Here is a 13,576-nt window from a genome sequence, read left to right on the forward strand (position 1 = left end):
GGAGGCAGTGCCACCCACAGGCAGAGCTTCCGATTCTCTCCCTCCTCTACCTATCTTGTGGGGAAGCCTCTAACAACTCACGTGTCTTCAAGTCAAAGCCAGTCTCCCTCCGAGTCACCTCCTCCTAAAGCTCCTTCTCCGTGGGGCAGGCAGAGGCGTTTGTTTCCTTGGATCTGACCACCTGAGTCAGCACAGCGCCTAGCACTCAGCAGGCACCCAACAAAACACCGCAGAATGAAAAGGGACCTGCAGGAATCACCCACTCTAGCCTTTAGTCTGGCTCAACTTTGCAGATTTTAGCCTCTAGGGGTTAAGCTATCAGTTTTCAGGAAGCAGCACCTGTCTCTGGTCTGAGCATTCTGCCTCCCCACTGTGGTTTGTTGTTTGTTGTTGTTGTTGTTGTTTTCAAAGCAAAAGGGAGGAGGAAAAGTACTGGCACACAGGTGGTAGCCGAGTTACCATGCCCCACCGAAAGCTTACCTGTTTTCCTCTTTCCCTTTGTACTTGACTGTATGCTCCTCCACCTGCTAAGAATGCGCACATCAACAACTGTGCAGCGCCAATTCTTTACAGGAATGTTCATTCATAACTGAAATGCTGTGTCATTAAAACCCTGTCACACTTTCCATCACAGCAACAGGGAGGTGGGTGTGGCACAGGCACCAACAAGAAGGGCCACCTCCTCACCGCAACAGGTCAGGCTCTGGGGCCTGCAGACAGCCCCCAAAATCAAAACACAAGGAAATTCAGTGGAAAGGTGAAAGGGTGGAGGGATTATAACCGAAAATAAGGTTCTGGACACAGAATTCTGACAACCCACTTTCCTGTGAGATCCTGATGACCCTGGGAAAATTTCTTCATTCTTTATTCCCAAAAGCAGTCTCTGCTGTATTCCTAGTTCAGAATCAAGAAATGGAAAATAACTCTTAAGTGAACAGATGAAAGTTCTTCAGTAAATTTAGAGTTCACCCCAAAGCAGAACAGTGGAGGCTATATTTTGTTTAGTTTTGCTAGCTTAATTTTTAAAAGTAAATACCAAAAGCATTTGTTATTTCCATACATACACACACACTTTTTTTAAGGTATACAAATGGAAATCTATTTAAGGGTGCTTCCTTGCTTTGAATAATTCCATTTAGAAAACTTCACACTATTCTTCAGAAGTCAAAAAACAAGCTGCAGTATTTACATACAGAGAGCCCCAACTTCCTCTAGAAAACCCCTTTAAATGCTACAACCTTCTATTTTTTACACATGATCTTAGCCAAAAGGCCGAGAAGCTATACAACCTTCTATTTTTTAAAAAACATTTATTTATTTATTTTGAAAGAGTTACAGAGAGAAAGGAAGAGACAGAAAGAGACAGATCTTCCATCCACTGGTTCACTCCCCAGATGGCCACAACGGCCAGCCCCGGGCCATGTCAAAGGCAAGGGCCAGGAGCTTCATCCAGATCTCCCACATGGGTGGAAAGGGCCCAAACACTTGGGCCATCTTCCACTGCTTTTCCCAGGCCATTAGCAGTGAGTCAGATAGGAAGTGGAGCAGCTGGGACATGAACCAGCACTCATATGGTATGCGGCCATCTCAGGTAGAAGATTTACCTGCTGCGCCACAATGCCAGACTCAAGATGTGGCTGCTCTTTTGAAGAGTATAATTTAGAAAACTATATTATGGAACCACAATGTGTGCCACCTCAGAATGTGCTGAAGTCATTAAAAGTCACTCCGCTGCTTGCAGGAAGGCACTCTACCCTGAGCCTTAATGGTGCCATTCATCCAGTTCCTCCAGCACCTCCGCAGGGTGTCCTCACTGAAATCCCAACTCCCAGCAGTTACCTCCTTGCTACCTGCAGTCATTGTCAAAGGCTTTGCAAGGGTCAACCAAGTCTACTTCTTGGCACCAAAACAGGCACAGTTAGTACCGAAATGACATGTGGGAGTTCTGTTGTTGCCTGGTTAATTTGTTCCTCAGACTTTTCTAATCTCTACCTAAGAATTAGAAGGCAAGGGGGGAAAAGTCCTCAGGAGGAAGAAAAGATGAGCTTATTGGAACACACACCCAGGCTTCTGTCCCAGGCCAACTGTTGTAATTTGCAGTCACTTGCAGCGCAGACCTTCTCTAATTAGAAGGTGGGAAATCTGCCCTTTTAAAGAAGTCTTTAATTACCGCGTCCTTGAACTGCCGACCCCTGCTAAGAGACCAGCTTCATCATTCTCTCCTCAAACTCAGAAGAACCATATAGCATCCTTGAACAAGGATACACACACAAGAGCCGCCCTGGCACAAACCTCGGCATTTCCAGCCTGGTCTCATGCTAAAGAACTCTGTCTGAGGATGCCAGAGTCAAACTGTCTAAAAGAGACGGTGGGGACACAGGATACAAAGTTTTGTTTTCAGTAAAATTTGGGTTCCCTGATTTTCCATTTTAGCAACAATGCATGCTGTACTAGAAATCTCAGGTTTCACAAAGAACTTGAAAAGGAAAAAAAGATGAATTTAAAAACCAAAACTACCCACCTAAGTCAAGGGAGGAGGGAAAAGGGGGGGGGGGGGGGGCTATTTAGCTCAATTTTTTTTTCCAGAATGCTGTACTTTCTCAGGCATGAGATGTAATTTAGTTTTAATGTGAGCTTAAATCTAAATTTCCCTAATAAATATTTACAGTTAAAGGCATAGTTCAAAAGAATATCCCAAAAACAGCATTTTTATAGCAAGGTCTGATCCTACAATAAAAAAAGTAATACTATTAAATTAAATTTCTAGAAGACAGGATATAGAAATAGGTACTCTGCCTGTCACTATGCAGTGACAAGTGTTTAATTTAACTGAATATATTTTACTGTGGCAGAACAACACATACAGATACTTGTTAAACTTAGAAAATATGAAATAAGTTATTTCACAGCAGGTGCCCATAAGCAAGAACTGTATTTATTCAATATACCAACAGTGAAAAATGTCAACACACAGTTACATTTAAAAAAAAAAAATCAAAGGATACACAAAAATAGGATTTCAACTTGTCTGGTTTGAGCATAATCACAACAGAGAGCGAGGAAGGGGGAGGAACTACCTGAAAGAACAAGCAGGCAATGTTTGCAAAGTCTGTTTTCACTCTAGGACTCCTTTCCCAAGCCACTGTATCCAAAGATCAATTAGCTCACAACCAAATAGGCAGCTTTAACTACACATTCGCACACTGATGACGTTCAGTGAACACTTGGGGGTTGGCTGGCTGGCTGCACACAGACTATGCTCATAACTGGAAGGCCAGTTCTCTAAAGGCCTTCAACAGTGTGTGTGTGTGTGTGTGCACGCACGTGCGTGAACATAGTATTTCAAATTTACATACTTCAGAGTTACATACACAAGGAGAAAAGGCCCCAAATTCATGTTCCAAAGATAGTCACGTAATAAAGGAGACATTCAGAATTCATGATCAGAAGTTATGGATTCTATATTTGTTTTTTAACCTGAGAACAAAAACAGGAAGCTTATACAGTACCACATACGGGAAACCACCACAGGGCAACCAGGCCACTTAAGTGGTAGTATTTGGGAGGAGGGATGAAAATGGTACTGTACAGGGGGACAGAATACTTTAACTTGTTTCCATCTTTTAACACTTCTGATTCAATTTATTTTGTAGTCTGAAATCTTATTTCATTGGCCAACAGACACATGAAAAACTGCTCAGAATCACTAGCCATCAGGGAAATGCAAATCAAAACCACAGTGAGTTTTCACCTCATACCCCAGTTACAATGGCTCTCATTGGAAAATCAAAAACTGACATATGTTGGTGAGGATGTGGAGAAAAAGGTACCCTAATCCACTGCTGGTAGGAAAGTAAACAGGCACAATCATTATGGAAGACATCATGGAGATCCCTCAGAAAACTGGGATGTGGCTATCCTACTCCTGGGAATACATCCAAAGGAAATGAAATCAGCATGTGCAAGAGTTACCTGGGTCCCAGGTTTACAGCGGCTCAATTAACAATAGCTAAGATAAAAATCAACCTTGGCAGTCATCAGCTGATGACTGAATAAAGAGAATGTCGTATTTATACATGATAAAATATTGCTCAGCCATAAAAAAGAATGCAGTCCTGAGATTTGCAACAAGACAGATGCAACTGGAGATCATTATGCTAAGTAAAATAAGCCAGACCAAAAAAGTCAAATATCACGTTTCCCCTTACTTGCGGAAGTTAATATATACAGTGTATAAAAATCTTATGGATGTCATATCATTTACTATTTAGTTATAGTGTTTCACCGACTCATACCGTGTAAATGACAATATACGCTTATTTCACACATAGAAAAAAGGAATGGGGGGATGGCGAGGACTAACGGGGTACTAGTAACATCTTGTTCTTAATTTGGATGTTGGTTATGTGAACAGATGACAAAAAAACTCATTTATCTGTACATTTATGTGTATGTCTTGGTCTGTATACTGTATTTCAATAAAATGTTTATTTAAAAAAAATTTCAGAAGAAATTCTGTAACAGGTTCATCTAGCACTTACAAATTTTCCCAGGCAGCACCTGCTCTCCCTTTGCAAAGGATGCAAATAAAGCAAAGGAACACACACACACCCAACATTTCCCAGCAAATCAAGTCCAAGCATCACCATTATATCTTTACTCAAGTTTTGGTTTGCACCATTACCCATCATTCAGTGAATCAGTAGTGAAAAGATATCAATAAAACAAAGTTAAAAGCTCCCGCCCCACTATAGGTAACAGAAGTACCAGCACTTGTAGAACTCTTCTCCCCAAAAAAGCTACTAAACAAGCTCCAGGTGGCTGAAGAGTAGCTCTCTGGCAGGATAACTCATTTCCTCCCTCTTTCAAATGAGAGGTTTCAGATGTCAGAACTACCAGCCGTCCACACTGCAGTTTAAAGTCGCTCACTTTGCTCTGAGGAAGAAGATGTCAGCAAAGCACGTCCTGAGGCCCAGCACCTTCTTCAAGTGAGGCAAGTGGCTGGCAAGCCCCTTCCAGGGAAGGGAAGGCCCATGTGGCCAAGCTCTGCCAGTGAGCTGCAGGACACCACCTGCTCCTCACACACCCCTACTCTACACACAGAGGACAGCCCAGGCCAACTCACTCTTCCTTATGTCTCCCAAGCACAAGGGACCCAAAAACCCCTTGATGACGGTCAAAAGCAGACCTGGCATATCTACATCTTGAATTTAGTTAGTAATAAAAAAGCAAACCGAACTAAATTGCATTAAGAAATGAACTGATCAAATCTCTAAACCTGCTCTGTCTGGTTTTAAGAGCTACCGGCCACATATGTTTTCCAAGCGCTTGGAAAGTGCCAGGTCCAAACTGAGATGTGCCATATTCATAATGACACACTGACTTTATAAAACAAACCAGGTAAAATGCCTGATTAACTCATTTGTTTAATGATGTGTTGAAGAGGTAGCAGTTTGATTATAATGGGTTATATAAAATCTTTTAAAATAATTTCATTTTTCACATTTTTACATGCATACTAGAAAAGTTTAAATTACATGTTGCTCACTTCATAGATTCAGTTCTGCTCTAGCATCTTAAAGAATGAGCCATTTTATTTTATATTCTACCACAAATCTCACCGACAAATCTTCTTTAAGCATTTAGTTAATTAATTAATTAACTAAAAGGCAGATTGGGAAGGAAGGAAGGAAGGAAGGGAGGGAGGGAGGGAAGGAAGGGAGGGAGGGAGGGAGGGAGAGAGAGAGAGAGAGATCTTCCATTCACTATTTCACTCCCCAAATGCCCACAAAAGCTGAGGCTGGGCCAAGCACTAAAACCAGAAGCCCAGAATTCCTCCAGGTCTCTCACATGGTGGCAGGAACCCAGGTATTTGAGCCTTCATCTGTCGCCTCTCAGGCACATCAGCAGGAAGCTGGACTGGAAGCAGAGGCAGGACTCCATCCCAAGCACTCCAACAGGGGATGCAGGTGTCTCAAATGGTGGCTTAACCCACTGTGCCACAATGCCTGTCACATCACTGAAAAATATCAAATCGTCTTCAACAGCCAGATTCTGGTTCCTAGCAGAGCAGCAGCAAATAAAAAGAAATGCTAGAAACACCTTAAGAAAATAGGCAATGCTTCTACCTTCTTCATTCTTTCTTCTAAGCATCAACTGCTTCTAGGAGTGTATTAAAACATGGGGTGTCTATCTCCCTGGTACAAAAGGGTTTTGTGTCTGGGATGCAGGGGGGCAGAACTGAAATAAACTTCACAACATGCTGTCAGTGAAGCACAAATCCCAAAGAGCTCAACGTGGCCCTGCCTCATGTTCCTCTTGTCTCAGGAACAGACAACAGATGTATGGCAAAGGATTGCTGTCACCGAGAGCTGAGGCCTTGACAAGAGCTTTATTCAAAGATGAGTGGCAAAATCAATGCTATTATTATGAGTCCATTATCAGGACAACAATCGCAGTTCTGCTACAGAAAACTCTAATTCTGTGACATTCACCAGGTGTAAGCCCCAAGAAGAGCTGCTAGACAGAGAAAGGGGATCACTGTAACACCAATCTGCTCTCGGAGTCAGCGCAGCCCAAGCATCCTCCAAGTCCCTCTAACTCCAGAAAGACGAAGTTGGCCTTGCTCTCTCATCAGCCCCGTCAGAACCAAATGTAAACAGACTTCTATTTTGAGGAAACTATTTAAAGCTTCTCTTTAAAAGGGGGTGTATGGCCAGTGGGCCTGATGAAAGCCTCTCATTTCACTCTAGAATGTAAAATCTGAAAAGAAATGGGCTTCTAATTTCAGACTTCGGAATCAGCACTGACATACTCCGGGGGAAAGGTGAAGCTAGCTCTCACGAGCCCACTCATGGATGCAGTAATAATGCATTAGTCTTCCTCCTCCCGTGTCAGGAAATACGGCTGGGGGCAATACGTCTATGTGCCCAAAGTACCTCCCACATTCTCTCTCCTCCTGCCTGAAATACACACCTGCACGGAGGAGGCTGGTCCAGCAAGGCCTCTGAACACTCAGCTCCAGCTGCTGAACCACCAGGACGGAGCCTTTCCCTTAAGAGAATGGAGGGCTGGAGAAACCAGGACAGCAGTGCTACCTAGCTTTAGTTCTCTCACTTCACGGAGCCCCAAGTTGGCACTAGAGTAAAAGGGGTTTCATTCTCTGCGGCACACACTTTCTTAGCACAAGCCACCTAGAGACAGAAAACAGGGACAGAGTGGAGAGAGGGAGGCAGAGAGAAGAAAGCAAAGGGAGGTGGTAGCAGGCAGCATGACAACAAACGCCAAGCGGGACAAGAGAAGCAATTCACTTTCCAGGTTTAGGGAAAACAGCAGCGGCCCAAGGGGGTGGCTGAAGAGACGACACTCCCAACCTTACAACCAGCTCTCCGGCCACAGCCCGCTGCCCTGGACTGCTGCCTCCACACTCTGCCTAAACTGACCCAAGTCACAGCCTTCTAGTACCTGCCTCCACAGGAAATCCAGGTGACCAGAAACGGGCTCAGATTCACTCGTGGGCCACATTCTTGCTCTTCAGTGAGGCTAAGCGTCCCCAGGAACTCAGACTTTGAAAGGTCCTCCACAGTTCTTCCTCTTGCCCCAGTGGCAAGGCCAGCCGAGACACGCCAGGCCCTAGAGCAGTTCACACGACTTCTCTGCCTTTGGAAACAACCGAGTCCTAGCCAAAGAGCAATACGCGCAGCATGCGCACCCCCTACACTAGCTATAAACACAATCACTGGGCTGCTGACGTGTCTGTCTGCCACAAACTGTGAAACCCATCAAGACGGGCAGACGCTTGCATCCCCACTAGGCACAGCAGCAATGACCTTCATAGAGCGCCCAGCCCTAAGACAAACACTTAGCACGTATTATTTTAATTTCATTCCGACAGTCCTATTAGTTACTACTGTTAGCTCCATTTTTCAAACAAGGACCTTGAGAATCAGAAGAGTAACTTTCAGAAGGGTCTGTAACTAGTAAACTCTAGAACAGGGCTGACTCAAACCCAGGACCTAGGCACCCCAAAGCCCGTGCTTTTAACCACCGCGCCAGCCATTCTCAAACTTTTTAGTCTCGGGACCTTCTCACGCTCATAAAAACTGAAAACACTGAAGAATTTTAGTTTAGGGGATTATCAACATTCACCACATTAGAAATTAAGTGGGGAGGGGAGAGCCCTTGTTTTAATTTAGCAAGTGGGCAAGCAGTCCCTCATCAAATGAAACCTGGGATGTCCTTGAGGGAGAAAATTCTCCATACAGATGGAGGAGGATTTATAAAACATCAGTGTCACAAGAGTCCTGTAGCATCAGCAAGTTGGGTTTGATTCTCAGACTCACTTCCTATTTTAAGTCTTTAGGCCTTAGGTGAGACACATAACCTCCAGAGGCCTCCATCTTTCCTCTACAGCAATGGGAACAACGATGAACGAGGTACTGCATGCAGAACAAGATCTAGCCATGAACACTCAAATGCTGACTGCGATCATAGTTATTATTACAGAAAAGGAGAGGACTAGAGAGAACTTGATACTTCCACAAACTTGACAAGGTTTCTGAACAGACTTGTTTCCTTCCCTCACTCTAAAAATAAGGCTCTGTTCAGAGTGAGTAAGGGGAAGGGCTTTGCTGATGCTCACAGTACAAACAGAAGACAAATATTGCTCCAAATACTTATTTCCCCAGAATGTCAACATCCTTTTGTGTCTTCTCAGCAAACGTGAACAGTCACTGTGGACATCAAGGTAAAAAGCACTGCATCAAGTTCAGATACTGGAGATAGTAAAACAGCCTTACTTATGCGGAGCTTCAGCTTTCCATAATAAATAAGGGGCACAACACAGTGACACAGGCTTCAAATTATGGAGGCTAGTGAGAAAAAATCAAGATGCCACAAGTCAGCTCTGAAGGAAAGGACGCAGAATGCAAAGGCTCAATAGTACGTTCCACCCGCCAGGACATTCAGAGTCAGCACTGCTTGGGCCCAGGACCCCCAAGCCTCACCAACGCCTCCTCATCCTTCCTTCCCCTAGTGTGAAGTACCAGGAGGTAGGGGGGATGGCACCCCAACAGCACAGGAATGACCAGAATCCCTTACATGGGGAGTGGGGAGAATAACTGCCCTAAAATCAAAGATTTACAGGACTTTGACTTACAGGTTAACCAGAGGGAACTATTTGACGGTCCTAAGACTGGTCCCCAACAGCTGGAGGGGCAGACCCTCGGCACATGGCTAAGGCTCAGCCTGGGATGCCGGTACCCTGTGTCAGAGTGCTCCTTCCTCATGAGCACCCTTGGATCCCTGCCATGCACATGGGGCACCTGGACTGAGTTCCTGCTTCCTGGCTTTGGTCTGGCCCAACCCTGGCCATTGCAGATATTTGAGAAATGAACCAGCAGATGGAAGATGTGTCTGTCTGTCCTTTAAATATACATATATTTAAAAAATAGATGTTTTAATAAAATAAAGTCAGCTATAGAAGGGAGTAATTAACAAGCTTAATTTGAGTGAATTCTAAATTCACTCTGGAATTTAGTTGGAGTTTAGTTGACAGATTGATTGGAAATTCTCCTATCTCTAGTTGTAACGGAAACAGTTTTCAGATTAGGACTTGCTTTTGTTTCTTTGTTTTTTGACCTTACTTAGTCAACGGTTTTTAGAAGTAAATTATATAATAAGTCCTAGTGCAATAAGGCATTGAGTGTTCAGACTGAGAATGCAGATGGCAAATTCCAGGAAACTTAAATTACAACTATTAGGAAATCAGACAACAGGCATTTAGCCTGCTGGTTAAGTCACTTGCATCCCACATCAGATTCCTGGCTCTGGGTCTAGCTCCTGACCCCAGGAGCCACCCACATGGAGACCCTGACTGAGTTCTGGGCTCCAACTTCTATCCAGCCCAACCCTAGCCCCTGTAGACATCTGGGAGTGAACCAGCAGATAGGAGTTCAATATTGCCCCCCCCCCAATAAATCAACTAATTTTCAAAAGAAACCAGAGCACAGTATATCAACTATTACAGAAGTAATGTTCTGCTTTGTATCTTCTAAGTTATACCTTATTATTAATTAAAAAAAAAACTTTAGACTCAAGTAATTTTTTTTTTTTTTTTCAGAAAAAAAAATTTCAGGCCTCCTACAAGAAGGTAAGCATTTACCTGCCACATAAGACAACATAAAATGTTATCATGCATGTTTTGCTATTGGGTCATCCATGCTGTGACCTGCAGGCAACAGAAATAACAGCTTTGGGAACTACCACGCTCACCTAACACGATGATTTACTGTACATCAGCTGTGTGCAAGGACAGCACTGTGTTGACTGCCAGCTTCACCTGAGCAGTCAACTGCAAGGACGGTCCTGGAAGCCGTCATGGGACTACCACAGGGCTCTACTTCCTGTCCTGGGTTAAGTCAAGGACTCTGCCTTCCAGGAACTACAGGGCGGCAGTACACAACCATGCTGAGAGAAAAACAGGCAGTCCACTCTGCAAAGGCTCTCGCAGCCCACAGGCACCCTCCCCACCACCAAGAAGCCCACGAGGAGGCGGCAGCGAGGGAAGAGCTCAAGAGGAGGCTGGGAAGGCTGGTGGCTAAACCAGCACATGCAGAAGTGGGGTCAGAGCCCAAGAAGGCAGGCAGGAAGGACAAGTCATCAGATAAAAATATGTGCGCAAAGGGGATGAGAGGAGCAAAGGGGAAAACAGGCCTAGATGGCTCACCAAGAAGCTAAAGACTTGCCTGCAAAAAAACGGAGAAACTAAAAATGACGAGAATCCAGCCTCTGATGAAGCAGAAGAAGCCAAAAATGATTAATATCATACACCATGTCTTACCAGTGGTCCCTGTCTCCTTGTACAACCCAGAGGAATACTTCTATCAATTATTTTGTAAATGCTAGTTTTGTAGTAGCTCTAGGAACATTTATAACGAGGGATGCCTACCTCACCCCATTTTTAGATGTAAATGACTTTTTTAAAGAGGTGAAATCATCTGCTGGTTGTCTATTCTTTGGTACAACCAGAAAAGAGTGGCATATTGAATTACAGGAGGCTTTGACTGTCTTGGGTGTCAGTTTAACATTCCCTAAGTGGGGGTGGTTTTTATATCCTACAATAATGCATATTCAATGAAAATTTGGAGTCTCGATTGTGCATTCGATCTGTCCTGAATGTTTTCATTTACTTCTCCCATGTTTAGTAGAACTGCTTCCTACAGAAGCTGTTGTCTCTCAGAACCAGGTGCACTCCAGCACCTTGGGTTGTGGTTGTCCGGTTTTCCTAATGATTCTGTTAATGTGCTGTGAAAGACTGAAAACTGAGTATGTCAAATATAGGATATTGAATTGTGAATGAGTGGAACGTTCTTAACAGCAATCTCTGAAGATACAGTCTCTTAAGGAAGAGCTGCCTCCAAATTTGATGCTGGAAAGTCACTGGAGTAACAAGTGACTTTTCATGGCTTTTTAGATTTTTAGTACTTAAGAGTTGTACACAAATTGAAATGTCTGTGTACTGATTCTCAACACCAAGAAAATCTCAATTATGAGTAAAGGAAAAAAACAGTAATAAAGAATGAAGCATATGCCCTACCAGAAGCAACACGGAGTAATTAATGATGGCAGCCGCAAATGCATTTACTGCACCATTTTGTGTCACTTTATGAGCACCCTCATTTAACCATAACCACCACCTCAGGAAGCTGGCACTGATGCAAGTAGCCATAAGCTGCAGTGAAAGGCATCCATTAGGTCTGGTCTCCTCTCCAAGGTCCCCACCAAGGTGGTGGCAGGCACTGCAGCAATCCTACCAACACTGTACTTCCCTTAAACTAGACGGACCCAAGGACAGGAACCCAGAAAGCATGACAGCAACAGGGTTCGGAAGTGCTACAAGGAGCAGCTCCTGAATCAAGGCTACAGCACTCGAAAGCACAGGGAATGGAAAGGAAGCAAAACAGACTCAACGTGTTTTTTTTTTTTTTTTTTTTTTTAAGATTTATTTATTTATTTATTTGGAAGTCAGAGTTACTCAGAGAGAAAAGAAGAGGCAGAAAGAGAGGTCTTCCACCACTGGTTCACTCTCCAATTGGTCACAACGGCCAGAGCTGCGCCGATCCGGAGCCAGGAGCTTCTTCGGGGTCTCCCACGCAGGTGCAGGGGCCCAAGGATTTGGGCCGTCTTCTGCTCTCCCAAGAAATAGCAGAGAGCTGGATCGGAAGTGGAGCAGCTGGGTCTCAAACCGGCGCCCATATGATGCCAGCACTGCAGGCTGCGGCTTTACCCTTTATGCCACAGCGCTGGCCCCCAGATTCAACATTTTTAAAAAACAGACCACTGGAGCCTGTGCTGTACCACAGCGGGTTAAGCCATTGCCCATGATGTATCCCACACTGGAGGGATAGTTGAGTCCCAGCTGTTCCTCCTCTAATCCAGTTCCCTGGGATGCACCTGGGAAAGCAGAAGATGGCCCACATGCTTGGGCTCCTGTAACCCACATGGAAGACCTGGAAAGGGGTCCAGGGCTTCTGTGTTAGGCTTGGCCAGACCTGGCCATTGCAGGCATCTGGGGAGTGAACCAACCTCCCTCTCTTTGTAACTCTGCCTTTCAATTAAGTGAAATAAGAGCACCTGGGTTCAATTCCCAGCTGCAGCTCCCAATTCTAGCTTCCTGCTAACACAGACCTTAGGAGACAGCAAGTGGTGGTCCAAGCAATTGGGCTGGTCCCTGCCAACCATGTGGGACCAGGATGGAGTTCCCAGCTCCCAGCTTCAGCCTCAGACACTGCAGGAACTGGGGAGCAAACCAGCAGATGGCAGCTGGCTCTACCTCTGCCTCTCAAAGAACCCAGGTCAGTTTTTGTTCAGAACAGTTTAGTAATTTATTTCAATATTTTCTAGTATTATTTATTTATTTATTTGAAAAGCAGAGTTACAGAGACAGAAAGGTCTTTCATCCGCTGGTTCACTCCCCAAATGGCCACAACAGCCAGAGCTGGGCCCATTTGAAGCCAGGAGCCAGAAGCTTCCTCCTGGTCCCCCAAGAGGATGCAGGGGCCCAAGCACCTGGGCCATCTTCCTATGCTTTCCCAGGCCATAGCAGGGAGTTGGATTGGAAGAGGAGCAGCCAGGACACAAACTGGTGCCCATATAGACACTGGTACCACAGGCGGAGGCCCAGCCCACTATGCCACAGTGCCAGCTCCCTTTACTTCAATGTATTAAGGATCCTGATCGAGTTTGTTTGCTTGCTTGTTTGTTTTTGAGGATCCAGATGGATGTAAAATATTCTTAGTGTCTGAGGTGCCCCAGCCTTTACCTAGGAATGTATTTTCTCGACCAAGAGAAGCAAAACTAAAGGGGCTTAACCCACAATGGCCTAGTAGGTTAAGTCACCACCTGTGAGGCTAGTATCCCATAGTGTCCCGGCTGCTCCACTTCAATCCAGCTGCCTGCTGACAGCCTGAGAAAAGCAGTAGAGAATGGCCCAAGTGTTTGAGCCTCAGATGAAGCTCCTGGCTCTGGCCTGGCCCAGTGCTGGCCACTTTGAACATTTGGGGAGTGAACTAGCGGA

General features: G+C 44.8%; 1 protein-coding gene and 1 long non-coding RNA gene across 44 annotated transcripts in view; one reads left to right on the forward strand and one right to left on the reverse strand.

The window, feature by feature from the left end:
* MAP4K4 (mitogen-activated protein kinase kinase kinase kinase 4) overlaps window positions 1-13,576 on the reverse strand; it is a 185,394-nt gene that overhangs the window by 133,405 nt on the left and 38,413 nt on the right. The window lies entirely within an intron of this gene.
* LOC149127994 (uncharacterized) overlaps window positions 7,736-13,576 on the forward strand; it is a 32,308-nt gene continuing 26,467 nt past the window's right edge. Inside the window, exon 1 of the long non-coding RNA XR_016230216.1 lies at window positions 7,736-12,854. This is a non-coding gene — a long non-coding RNA (uncharacterized LOC149127994). The remainder of the gene's footprint in view (window positions 12,855-13,576) is intronic.

This window comes from Oryctolagus cuniculus, chromosome 2, assembly GCF_051225735.1.
Source record: "Oryctolagus cuniculus isolate XC-2025 breed Fujian yellow rabbit chromosome 2, ASM5122573v1, whole genome shotgun sequence".
Classification (NCBI taxonomy): Eukaryota; Metazoa; Chordata; class Mammalia; order Lagomorpha; family Leporidae; genus Oryctolagus; species Oryctolagus cuniculus.